The sequence below is a fragment of the Pinus tabuliformis genome, chromosome 9 (genome assembly GCF_031772625.1).
Source record: "Pinus tabuliformis cultivar Carrire ecotype Pingquan chromosome 9, CPIR1, whole genome shotgun sequence".
NCBI lineage: Eukaryota > Viridiplantae > Streptophyta > Pinopsida > Pinales > Pinaceae > Pinus > Pinus tabuliformis.
The window spans coordinates 1,747,932,611-1,747,946,049 of record NC_142307.1 but is presented as its reverse complement, the minus strand read 5'-3'; positions in this window follow the sequence as shown (position 1 = coordinate 1,747,946,049).

The window sequence follows — 13,439 nt, the reverse complement described above, 5'->3', positions numbered from 1 at the left end:
TCATCAATTCCTTGCTGCTATCCTTCTGCACTATGATTTGTGATTTTCCATCAAGAACAACACTTGTCTCATAATGCCAACAATCTCTCCCTTTGGACTTGATGGCAACAACACCAAATCAAATCACTCTCCCCCTTTGTCATCAAGGGCAAAGGGTTGTGCTCCCCCTGAGTACATGCTGATATCTTTGATAGGCTGTGCTGAAACATGCTTCCTCTGACTGTAGGCAGGATCTGCAAAAGATGTTCTTCAAAGGAACCAAGACTTATACACCATAAGGGACCTTCCTATTACCAAAACGACTCAATACATACATCCATACTCCCAACCAAGAGGGGATACAACAGAAACAACCAATTATATTACATCATTCATCCCAGGCATAGTGGGGAAACCAACATAGGCTTTTACATGACCTTGATACCATAAAAGAGATATCAGAGAAGAGATAGAGACAACAAAGCTAGACCAAGACTTATGAAAGTCACAAGCAGCATCTGATACACCTCTTTTAGATCAGCATCCAAGATTTCCTTCTGAGCTCCTTCTCCTGAAACCAACAATAGTTGTGTATTAGAACCAAAAGCATCTAAATGCCAACAATGCTCTATGAGACTTTAATCTGCTCCCCCTGAACCTGTGCCTGCTGCTCCCCCTGAACCTGTGCCTGAAGAATTCTGGCATACCCATCTCAGACCTTCTCCGACCAGAGTCTGCCCTTGCTGTTCAGAGCTCCATATACGCGACTTCTCCTGCAGAAAACGGCGTATGCACGCGGATATGTTTTCTGCAACATGCGTACACCATACACGCGACTTTCCCAGTATAAATCGGCGTATATACGCGGATATCCCTTACGTAACTTGCGTATACCAAATTTTCTGTAGAACAGACAAGCCTCAACAGCAGGATGAAGCATCAACTACTCCCAGCTTTTGTCTGAGATATTCAAAAGTTTCCTTGGGCAGTGGTTTTGTGAGAATATCAGCAACTTGTTCCTTAGAAGGAACATACTCCAACTTGACCTTCTGCTCAAGCACTTTTTCCCGAAGAAAATGGTACTTGATTGGTATGTGATTGGTCTTTGAGTGCATGACTGGATTCTTTGAAATGCTGATTGCACTTGTATTATCACATAAGATAGAGACTGGTGAAGTGCAAGTGATTTGAAAATCCTGCAAGGTTTGCATCATCCAAAGAAGTTGTGTGCAACAAGATGCCGCAGCCACATATTCTGCTTCAGCTGTAGATAAGGCAATCGAACTCTGTTTCTTGCTGAACCAAGATACTAATCTGGAACCCATGAAGAAAGAACAACCACTTGTGCTTTTCCTATCATCCACACTTCCGGCCCAATCTGCATCTATGTAAGCATGAAGAGTGAGATCTGTATCTCTAGGATACCATAAGCCATAGTTTTGAGTCCCTTGAAGATACTTGAAGATTATTTTGACTGCCTGAAGATGAGTTTCCTTTGGGTTGGCTTGAAATCTTCCAACAATTCCTACTGCATGCATAATATCTGGTCGGGTACCTGTCAAATAAAGCAAACTCCCAATCATGGATCTATAAGTGGGTTGATGAACTGCTACTGATTCGTCATTTGCACTGAGGCTGCATCCTGTAACCATGGGTGTACATACTGGCTTTGACTCTTCCATGCCATACTTCTTCAAGATCTACTTGAGGTACTTGGTTTGAGACAAGAAGATGCCTCCTTCATTTTGTTGGATTTGCAATCCAAGGAAGTATGTCAATTCTCCAAGTAATGACATTTCGAATTCTTTCTGCATAACCAAGGCAAAGTTTTGACTCATAGTCTCTTCAATGCTGCCAAAGATAATATCATCTACATAAACAACAAGTATTAGCAATTTGTTATTTTCAACTTTTATATAGAGGTTGCGATTTGCTGATACTTTTGAAAAGCCTTGTTGATGAAGATATTTGTCCAACCGATAGTACCAAGCCCTTGGAGCTTGTTTGAGACCATAGAGAGCCTTTTTCAATCTGCATACAAGGTTTGGATCATTCCCAAGAATGAAACCATCTGGCTGTTCAATATATACTTCTTCTTCTAAGTCTCCATTCAGAAAGGCTGATTTCACGTCCATTTGAAATACCTTGAAGTTTTGAAAGCTTGAGAGAGCAAGGAACATTCGGATGGCCTCAAGTCTTGCAACAGGAGCAAAGGTCTCTTCAAAATCTATTCCTTCTTGCTGCGCATACCCTTTACAAACAAGTCTGGCCTTGTTTCTAATTACTTCTCCATTTTCATTCAATTTATTTTTGAAGACCCATTTAGTCCCTATGACATTTTTATCTTTTGGTCTAGGAACCAATTCCCAAGTATTGTTCTTTTCAATCTGTTCAAGTTCTTCCTCCATTGCTTTGACCCAAAATTCATCTTTGCATGCCTCTTTCACATTTTGTGGTTCAGTGGAAGAGAGTAATGCCAAATAGCTTGAAGCTTCTGCAATTCTTCTTCTTGTTTGTATTCCTGCTTCTTTCTGCCCCACAATCTGAGATTCTGGATGATTCTTTTGAACATATCTGGATGGAGTCTTCTCTTCTATTCTTGCATGCTGCTCTGGTTCTTCTTGAGGTTCTTCTTCTTCATCATTCTGCCTTTGAGTGTAGACTTCGTCTTCTTCAATGTCTTCATGATGAACTTGCCTAGGAATATATCCCTTCTCATCAACCACTACATCAATGCTGTCAACAATTCTGCCAAGTCTTTTATTGTAGCACTTGTATGCTTTGCTATATGGAGAATAACCAAGAAGAATGCCTTCATCTGCTCTTGGTTCAAGTTTGCCAAGTTGCTCATCAGTATTCTTAATATAACATTTGCTCCCAAATATTTTGAACTGCTTCACCGAAGGAGTCTCACCACTCCAGAGCTCATGAGGTGTTTGAGTGCTGTTTACTCGGACATTTGTTTTGCTAAGAATATTAACCGCAGCAGGTGCAGCTTCACCCCAGAAAGTTGTGGGAGTACCTGATTCATCAAGCATAGCATGAGCCACTTGTTGGATTGTTCTGTTCATTCTTTCCACCACTCCATTTTGCTGAGGAGTTCTAGCTGTAGAGAATTCTCTTCTTATCCCATGTTCTTCACAGAAATCGAAAAATTCGTTTGAGGTAAACTCCCCACCTCTGTCAGATCTGAGGCACTTAATTTTGTGTCCTGATTCATTTTCAACCAAGGCTTTGAAGGATTTGAATTTTTCGAATGCTTCATCTTTGTGCTTCATACGTCCTAACCAGACAAACCTGGAGAAATCGTCAATGAATAATATCAAGTATTCTTCTCCTCGAGGTGTTCTTTTTCTGAATGGACCACATGTATCTGTATGTACTAGCTCAAGAGGCATGCTAGCTGATCCTTCCTTCTCTGGAAAGTTAGTTCTGGTTTGCTTTCCAAACTGACAAGATTTGCATATAGTGTTGTCTGGAATTTTGATATCTGGAAGACCACGAACTGCCTGATATTTGCATGCTTTCCTTATTTGTGAAAAGCTTAGATGCCCCAACCTTCGATGCCATAGCCAGTGTTCATCATCCTTGCTCAAATAGCATTGTTGTGGTCCTTATTCAAATATGTATAGATTATTTGGAGTCCTTCTTCCTTTGATCACTGTTTTACCTGTATCAAGATCACGAACACAACATCCATTTGATCTAAATATTACCTCTGTTCCTTGATCGCACATCTGACTGACACTCAGAAGATTATGCTTCAATCCATCAACATACAAAACATTTCCAGCTTTGACCTTCTCTTTCAATGGAGCCACAGCTTTTCCTTTTATGGCTGTAGAGATATCGTTTCCAAAAGAAACTTTCTTCCCCTTTTCTAATGCAGTATATGACTCAAGCTTTTCTTTGTCCCCTGTCATATGCTTCGAACATCCGCTGTCAATCTACCATAGAATTTCTTAACCTTCTGCATAAAAGGCTATCCCACATCTTTTTGGTTGTGGTTCCTTTATTCTCCATGTTCTGACATTTGAGTTTTGCTCCTTCTGAATTGTCTTCCGGAACCTGCTCCTGCATTCAGAGTCTTCATGACCAAAGTTATTACAAATAGAGCATTCAACTTCATTTTCAAGAACCGAGAAGTTGTTATAAGTCCTTTTCATGGTTTCAGTCATTCTCCCTTGCTTTTGAGCTTCTCTAGTCATGATTGTCTCGTATGCAACACATTGAGCTGCTTTGTGACCGAAGTTATGGCAAGAAAAGCATTGGCCATTAAAGAAGCTTATGCGATAATCAGATCTATCATCCAACCGATTGTAGCTTCTATTTATTCTTGGAGCAAATTGGGAAGATTTTACCTGTGGCTGATTGTAGCTTCTGTTTGTCCTTAAGGCAGTTTGTCCCCAAATTTCTTGATGGTCTTTATTTTTTCTTGAGGTAAACTGTCCCTGATTCACCTGATTACTTTTATTTGGCCTTTGCTCGCTTTTCCTTGCTGCATCAAGATAAATTTTAGAGGTAGAGGCTTGAGATGTTTCTCCATTATATCCAAGACATGTCTTGATCAGAGGAGATCGCTTCACATTGATAATCTCATCCAAGGTTTCGGATCCTTTAACAAATTTAAGAATAATAGCTTTTGTTTTCTCAATCTCTTTTCTAAGACCAACAATTTCACCTTCTAGTTTTTCAAGATGTTTCTCCTTTTCATCAATTTGAAATTGTAGAGTATCAATGATCATATTCTTTTCTTCTATACATCTCTTGAGTCTAGTAATTTCATCATAAAGGTTATCCACATCTATAGCATCCATATAATCATCATCTTCAAATGCCATCAACAACTTATATTCATTACCTCGTTCATCTTCATCACTATTCGATAGACCATCACTATCTTCATGAGTGTAGTAGCTTTTCTTATTTGCACTCTGTTTCTTGTTCCATCTAGCAGGTTCCTTTCCTTTATCCTTATAAGGACATTTTGCAGCATAATGACCTACTCTTCCACAAGCAAAGCATTTAAAAGGTAACTTACCTCTGAACCTTCCAGAACCCCTTTGAAGATTTCTGACAAAATTTGATTCTTCTTCCTCTTCTTCTGGGACGTGGTTTGCTTTATAATAATATTCTTTGCCTGATGCCTTGAAAGCAACTTCTTTTCTGTCTGATGGACCTCCCTTTCTCATTTCATAAGCAGTTAGAATTCCATGTAGCTGAGACATAGTAAGAATTCATAGATTTTCCTTTTCTTCTATTGCAGATACTTTAGATTCAAACTTGGGGGACAATGATCTTAGAACCTTTTCAACCACTATAGCCTCTTTTATTTCTTCACCCAAATTTTTCATACAATTAACAATCTCATCTACCCGAAGAAAATAGTTAGCCACACTTTCATCATTATACATCTTGAGAGTCTCATACTGAATCCTGAGAGTTTGAAGTTTAGCACGCTTTATCTGTTCATCTCCTTCATAGCTCGTGACAATTTTGTCCCATATCTCTTTTGCGGATTTGTAGTGCATTACCTTCATGAATTCCGTTTGGGATATACATCCTAATAGCGTACTGACTGCTTTTGCATTTGTTTCATACATCTTTTTCTTAGCTGCATCTGTAGGAGTAGCTGAAGGAAAAGCGTAGCCTGTTTCTACGATGTCCCAAACTTCTGTACCAAGAGATTGAAGATAGGCAGTAACTCTTATCTTCCAATAATTGAAGTTTGTCCCATCAAAAACCGGTGGCCTGATTGATGCTTCTCTCTCGTAGTTGCTCATGATGAACGATCTACCTTCAAGCGATCAAGCTTCTCTGAAGGACCTGCTCTGATACCAATTGTTGGAAATAATACTGAGAGGGGGGGGGGGGGGGGGTGAATCAGTATTATCAGATCAATAAAACTTTTTCAATGCTCAGAAACATATACGCTACTTCAGTTAAGTGAACCAGCGTGTACACGCTACTGTGTCTAAAGAAACCAACGTATAACCATAAATCTTATAATTCAGTTAGTTTATCTTCATTTAAATGTATCAGGACATTATTCATCATATTAAGAGTAAACAGATGCAGTATAGCAGAAAAGATCATCACACAAAAGCCACACACATGAACACCATGATATAAGGTGGAAACCCAATGTGGGTGAAAACCACCTGCTACAAGTTGTCTCTATCTTTCTTTAATAAGAACTTCAGTTTACAATATTTTGTACTGGTGCAGCCTTATACCAGTACGCATGCTACAACCTGCAGAAGGCTTCAACCTTCTCTCGTTCTCCAAACTTCCTTGGAAGGGAGCTCCAACCCCCTTTGCTCTTGTACTAGCTAAGATACTAGTACGTAGGTGTTGTCCTACAATCTTCTTTCCTTCAGGTACCACTTTTCATCAATTTTCAGACTGGATACTCCTGAAGCACAACATTACAATCTGAAGACCATGATTCATTCACAAATCATAAAAACAACCAATACTAGCATCATCAATCTTTGAATCACTGAACCACTGAAACCCTGTCAAACCCAGTCACCAGAACACAGAGCAGACTACAGAACTCTGCAATAGCAGTCAGATCCAGCTGCAACCCAAAAATCAAGCTCCAAAAGATATACGCTACTATAATGAAGGCAACCCGCGTATACACGCGGTTTTACCGAAGACAACCTGCGTACAGATCTAAAAATAATTTTTCATAACTTGTAGATGTACCAGAGTTCAGTTATACCCAGAACATAACATTGCGTCAGTATGCAAATCTAGAAATACAGATAATCAACCATATAAAGATAGTTTATTTCAAACCATTTGATCCCGATCTCTCCTTAGATCTAGTTCTCCATCAACCGATGAGATCTCTCCTTAGCTCAGATCAAGCAATACCTCATCAACCAATAACCCGCATACTGGATCTAATACTTCATCAGATATTCAAGACTTTTTCAGATACACTTGCCTAATGATTTCCTTCTCCTTATATAGCCTTAGGCCTTGTTCAATACCAAGAGCCAAAAACATAGAAATCCAATACCATCATCTTCAAAACTAGGGATCAACACGTTCGTCGAGACACCAAGGTCCAAAACCATAGGCACAACTTCCAAGGAATAACCGTCGTGGACCAAAGATAAGTTTTCCACATACACGCGCTTTTACTGAAGCCAACTGGCGTGTACACGCGACTTTGTATATAGCAAACCTGCATATACGCGACTTGGTATATAGTGAACCTGCTTGTGTACGCGACTTGGTATATAGTGAACCAGCGTGTATATATTTTTCTTCATACTTATAGACTGATCATCAATTCCTTGCTGCTATCCTTCTGCACTATGATTTGTGATTTGCCATCAAGAACAACACTTGTCTCATAATGCCAACATCGCTGTGATAGTCTATCATTATAACTCATTGTACTAACCCCATACTTTAATATAATCTCTGCAATCAAGTTGCTTCCTTTCCCGCGTGAGTGCCTGCCATGTATTTTTCCTTCATATTTCAAAGTACCACTAATTTTCATCTCTTTCTCATCCAACTGACTACTCCTCCAATTAGGTTAAACACATACCCACTTGTAGATCTTCTCCAATCTAGATTTCCAGCCGAGTCTTCATCAACAATGACATGGATGTCCAAAATTCAGTTCAATCCTAGTCTTCCTTGGTAGCACAGACCATAATCACGAGTGCCACACAAATACCTGAAAACCTGCTTCATTGTTGTCTAATGCTCCTTCCCTGGTTTTGACATAAACCTTCTCAATACTCCTTCTTCATGTGCAATGTCTATTCTAGGATAAGCCATTGCACACATCACGCTACTAACTACAGTTGCATATGGAATATAGGACATGTCCTCTTCCTCTTCTTGTGACTTGGGACATTGTTCAACAGATAAGTTTACACCTACATGAATAGGAACCTTCACCGATTTAGTATCTTGCATATTAAACCTCTACGGTATTGTCTCAACATACCTCCTTTGGTTTAACCAAAGCTTCCTCATTTCCTGATCTCATTTAATTTGCATGCCCAAAATATAGTTTGTAGCACCATAATACTTCATTTCAAATTTGGAGGAAAATTGGGTCCTCAAATCCTAGATAATTTCTTTGTTATTTCCAATCAACAACATATCATCCACATATAATACCAAATAAATAACATAGGCACCAATTAATTTAAAATAGACATAGTGATCTTATTTGCTTTTGATGAAGCCAAGTCCTTGTATATATCTATCAAATTTATGATACCACATCCTTGTCGTTTTTTTTAGCCAATACATAGACTTTTTTAACCTACATGCCGATTATTTCTTACCCGTCACCACAAAGCCTTTAGGTTTCTTCATGTAGATCTCTTCGTCCAGGTCCTTGTGAAGAGATGTTGTCTTAATATCCACCTGTTCTACCTCAAAATCAAAACGAGCAACAATAGATAAAAGTATCTGAATAGAAACTAACCTAGTAATAGGAGAAAAAATATCACCAAAATCAATTCTGAGAACTTGGGAATAACCTTTTTCTACCAACTAAGATTTTTGTTTCTCCACCTTACCGTATGCATTCATCTTCTTCTTAAACACCCATTTTCTTCTAATGGGTTTCCTTCTTGCTAAAAACTCTACCAGATCCCATGCCTCATTTTTGTCTAAAGATGCCATTTCAGCAACCATGGCCACCTTCCAAATTTTCCATCCTTTGAAATCTACTACCTCCCTAACAGTTATGGGATCATCATCAATAATAGATAAAGAAAATATTGAATACAAATCAGATGGAATATACCTTTTTTTTTTGCCTTCTCTCTCAAACTTATCTTCTCAAAACTAGAGTTTGTGGTTCTTCATCCTCTAATTCTTATTCTGCTATAGAGTCTGATTCTTCCTCCTTTGGCTCAGAATCTATATTCTTGGGTTCGTTTGGTAGGAATTCATGTTTAATAACATATTTAACCTCTCTAAACACCACATCTTGGCTATACACAACTTTTTGTTTTCTGGGTTCCAAAAATTATATCCTTTTAAAACATCCTTATACCTAATAAAGATGCACATTTTAGATCTACTATCCAACTTGATCCTTTTCTCCTTTGGAACATGTACATATGCATCAAAACCAAATACCCTCAAATGTGAAAGAGAGGGTTTCTTACAATTCCATACATCATGTGTTGTCTTATCCTCCAATGTGGATGAAGGTGATCTGTTAACCAGGTAACATCGAGTCTCCACTGCCTCTTCCCGGAATTCTTGTCCTAACCCGACACCAATCAACATGCTTCTTGTCTTTCTCATTAATGTCCTGCTCATTATTTCTACAAATCCATCTTGTTGAGGTGTGTAGGAAAAAGTATTATGTCGTTCTATACCACACTTCTTACATAACTCTTAAAATTCCTTCTTCTAGAACTATCGACAATTATCTGTCCTCAACACCTTGATCTTCTTCTCTATTATATTTTCCATAAGAGCCTTAAATTCTTTAGACCTGTAAGAGACTTCAAATTTATTCCTAAGGAAATATATCCATAAATTTCCTGAGAATTCATCTATAAAGGATACATAGTACATAGAGTTACCTAGTCATGGAACCAACACATGTTCAAGCACATCAATGTGCAGAAGCTCTAATATCCCTTTCACCCTCTTAGCACTAGAGGGGAAACTCACTCGATTCTAATTCCCATATACACAATGTTGAAAGAAATTGAAGTCCAAAGATAAATTAGACATACCTTGTACAATACCATTACCATACAGTATTCAAAGGCCCTTCTTTCCAATATGTCCAAGCCTTTGATGGCATAACATGGTCCTATCTCCAGAGACCACTAGGTTTTCTGCTCCACTTTCAGGAACCATAGAAATATTGCACCCATCAATAATAGTGTTATCCAGAAGCTTCTATATAGTTATAATCTGAAATCCCAACATATATACGAGTGCTTCCTAAACTATCTTGCATTGTTTTTTCTTGAACATTGTTTTAACACCTACATCATCCATCTTGCATACATAAATCATATTTCCGGTGAATGCAAGAATATGAAGAACACCAGGAAATGTTCTAATCCTTCCACCTTGAAAATTCAACTTGAATTTTCCACATCCAATAGTGTTTTCCTTCCTATCATTCCCTAAGAAGACGTCACCTCCATCATATTTCTCATAGTCGCAAAACCACTCCCTATGGCGAGTGAAGTGAAAGGATTCACCTGAGTCAGTTAACCATACCTCGTGATCTACATGTTTACTTGAATAAGAAGCCAAATACAATTACCCACCTTAATTTATGGTGGTTTTGACCCCTACAGAAGGAGCACCATCAGGTCCCTTTCCTTTCTCAAGAGCTTTAGATCTATAGTCCTTTTTGTAGTGCCCTTCCTTTCCACATTTCCAGCATACCTTTACAGGTTTTCCTGGATATTTAGATCTCCCTCTAGATTTAGATATTTTACTCAAGTACTTATTAGTATTTATGTTCTATGATCGTCCTCGTACAAACAAGGAATCTCTATTCTAGGTCTCCATATTTTTCTGTCTCATCTTCTCCAACAACAAGGAAGACACTAATTCCTTAAACTTCAAGGTAGTTGTATTGCTACCTATTGCAACAACGAGACTATCCCACAAATTTGGTAGAGAACACAAAAAACTAATGCACTTATCTTCATATGAAATTTTTATATCAATCGATAACAACTAGATTGCCACAATATTAAAGGTGTTTAGATGCTTTGTCACCGAGACTCCATCCTTCAACCTAAGGTTATACAACATTTTTTGTAGGAACAATTTGTTCACTAGAGAGTTAGATTGGTAAAATGGTCCTAACATAACCCACAAATCATTCACCAGAGCTTCCCCTGCTACATTTTGCAATACTGAAACTAATATAAATAACCATATTGTGCTCTTTGCCTTCCGATACAACTTCTCTCAGTATTCTGTTGATATTGTTGTTGGTTTAGTACCAAGATCTACTGCAGTCCACTGATTTTTATCCACTAGCAGATCCTCCACCTTGATCTTCCACTCCTCATCATCTTCTTTACTGCAAGAATCGATCCCATAGATTTCCCACTAAAAAGGGTCTAGCACAGGCCTGAGCAAAGCCACTAAGAAGCAAAGGTGTCCCCTTGAAGAAAAAATAAATTTGATATCAAATGTATATTTTAACCTTGTATAGAAATTACCTCAAATAAAATTCTTAAAATTCTTAAAATAAACAATGGCAAGAACATAAAATGAATATACACAGAGATTTTCCCCTGGATCCCAAAATGGGGGCTACTAGATTGATTTTTAATTATATTCCTTTCAATGTTAAAATACATATATATATACATGTTGAAGCATTCATCAACCCCAATCCTTAACCATGTATTAGAACATAACCATAGATCCCTTGACCAGATCTACATAATACAATGGGAATAAAGCCATCATGCTAAAAACCATGTGCAAATGTTAGGTCCCTATAATACAAATGATTACCCCATTACTATTGTAGTTGTATCCCTTATTAATATTTTTGTGCCCCTATTGTCCCCATATTGTTATTACTGTGCCCCATAGAATCCCTCTATTGCTATTTTTGTGGCTTTATATTATTATTGTTAGGTCAGCTGGGTTATATTGTGACTCCTTAGACTCCTATATATAGAAAGGAGGTTTTTTCATTTGAATCATCCAAGAATTGTCCATTTATGTAATGTAAAGGAGGTTTCCCCCTCGAAGAGGCTGAATTCTAAGGCGTTGAGCTATCTTTTCTATCTTTTTGTGAAATGGTTTCATAACATTTGGTATGAGAGCTTTGGATTCTAGGGTTTCGCTGCTCCAAATATGTCATCGTGGAATTTTTGCTATAAATTTTTTCTGCAATGTTTCAGAAGTTAAAAAACAAAACCCATTTGAGAACAAAAGCGCACTGAACCTCAGCTCCAAATTTCAGAGAATTTAACACTATATTTGTGGAGATATGATCTAAGGAACTTGGTCTTTTTGCATACTCCTAAATTACATTCCAAAACAGTGAGCTGGGGAAAATCGTCATAACTTTCACTCTGAGCGTCCGATTGAAATTTCGTAAGAAGGTATAGAAACAGGATGAAATGTAGTTTCTTGTATATATATTTTAGAGCCAAAGGTCGAAATAGTGACTCATCGTGCTTCGTACAAGTTCGGTCTACTGAACTAGTCCATAATCAGGTCACTGTGGGAGATTTGGCATAACTCTTCCCTGGAGAATCCAATTTGGATCAGAATGGTGGCATTGGAAAGAGGACGTAGAGGGCAACTATAGGTCACAATTTTAGAATTGGATGATCTGAAATTACAGAGATGTGAGATTCAATATCAAGCTCCTACAAAGTGAAAAAGGGTGTGTAGTTTTTTTAAAATTTTTGCATAAGCTTGGTTTGAAAATTAGTTTAAAGGAATTCAAAGGGCATAGTAAAGAATTATTATCGATAATTGATTCCCTGAGGAAAGAAAATGCAAACACCTAGTAAGCAACCTGAAAGCTCTAGCATGACTCATGAAGAAGAGCAACAAATGCAACATGATATATCAAAATTATGAGACCAAGTGCAACAAGTGTCACTTGCACAAAAAGTAACAGAATCTAAGATTGATGGTTCAAAGAAATATGTAGAAGCTAACATGGATGGTTTAAATAAATACATAGAAGCTAAGATGGATTGTTTAAAGAAAGGAGTAGAAGCGAATATGAATGACGTGGAAGCTAAGATGGATGATTTGAAGATAGATTTGAAGACAGGCATGGAAGATTTGAAGACAGATTTGAAGATAGATTTGACAAAGTTTCTACAAGAAATGCTCACTAATGTTGAAAGGGTAGTAAAGGAAACTCATGATGAGAACAAAAGAAATGTTAATCATGATTTCATAGACTTTAATATTCGACCGAAGACCCACCATATTCCAAAAATCGATATGAGGAAGTTTAATGGAAAAACACACAAAAGGTACGCATTGCAACTTTATATTTGGAACCAAATCAGTTTGTATGGTATCAATGGCTTTGCTCTCGTAAACAAATTATCACTTGGGCAATTTTTACATAAGAATTGACAACACATTATGAGGATACAAAAAGAAACACTTCTTTTGGCCAATTGATAAGTCTCAAACAAAAGGGTTTAGTAATGGAGCACATTGAGGAGTTCAAAAAATTGAAAATAAGGGTAAACGATATTCCAGAAGAGCATAGGATTGATGTGTTCATAGCGACTTTAAAGGATAATATCCAACATGATGTTCACCTTTGGGAACCTGATTCAATAGAGAAGGCATTCAGGCCAGCAAGAAAAATGGAAAACAAAATTATGGCAACCAAGAAGCATACCACTCACAACTATAAATATGGAAGTGTTGTTGCCCCTAGTCTTCCATAACCTGTAAGGTTGACACCACAACAATTGGAAGAA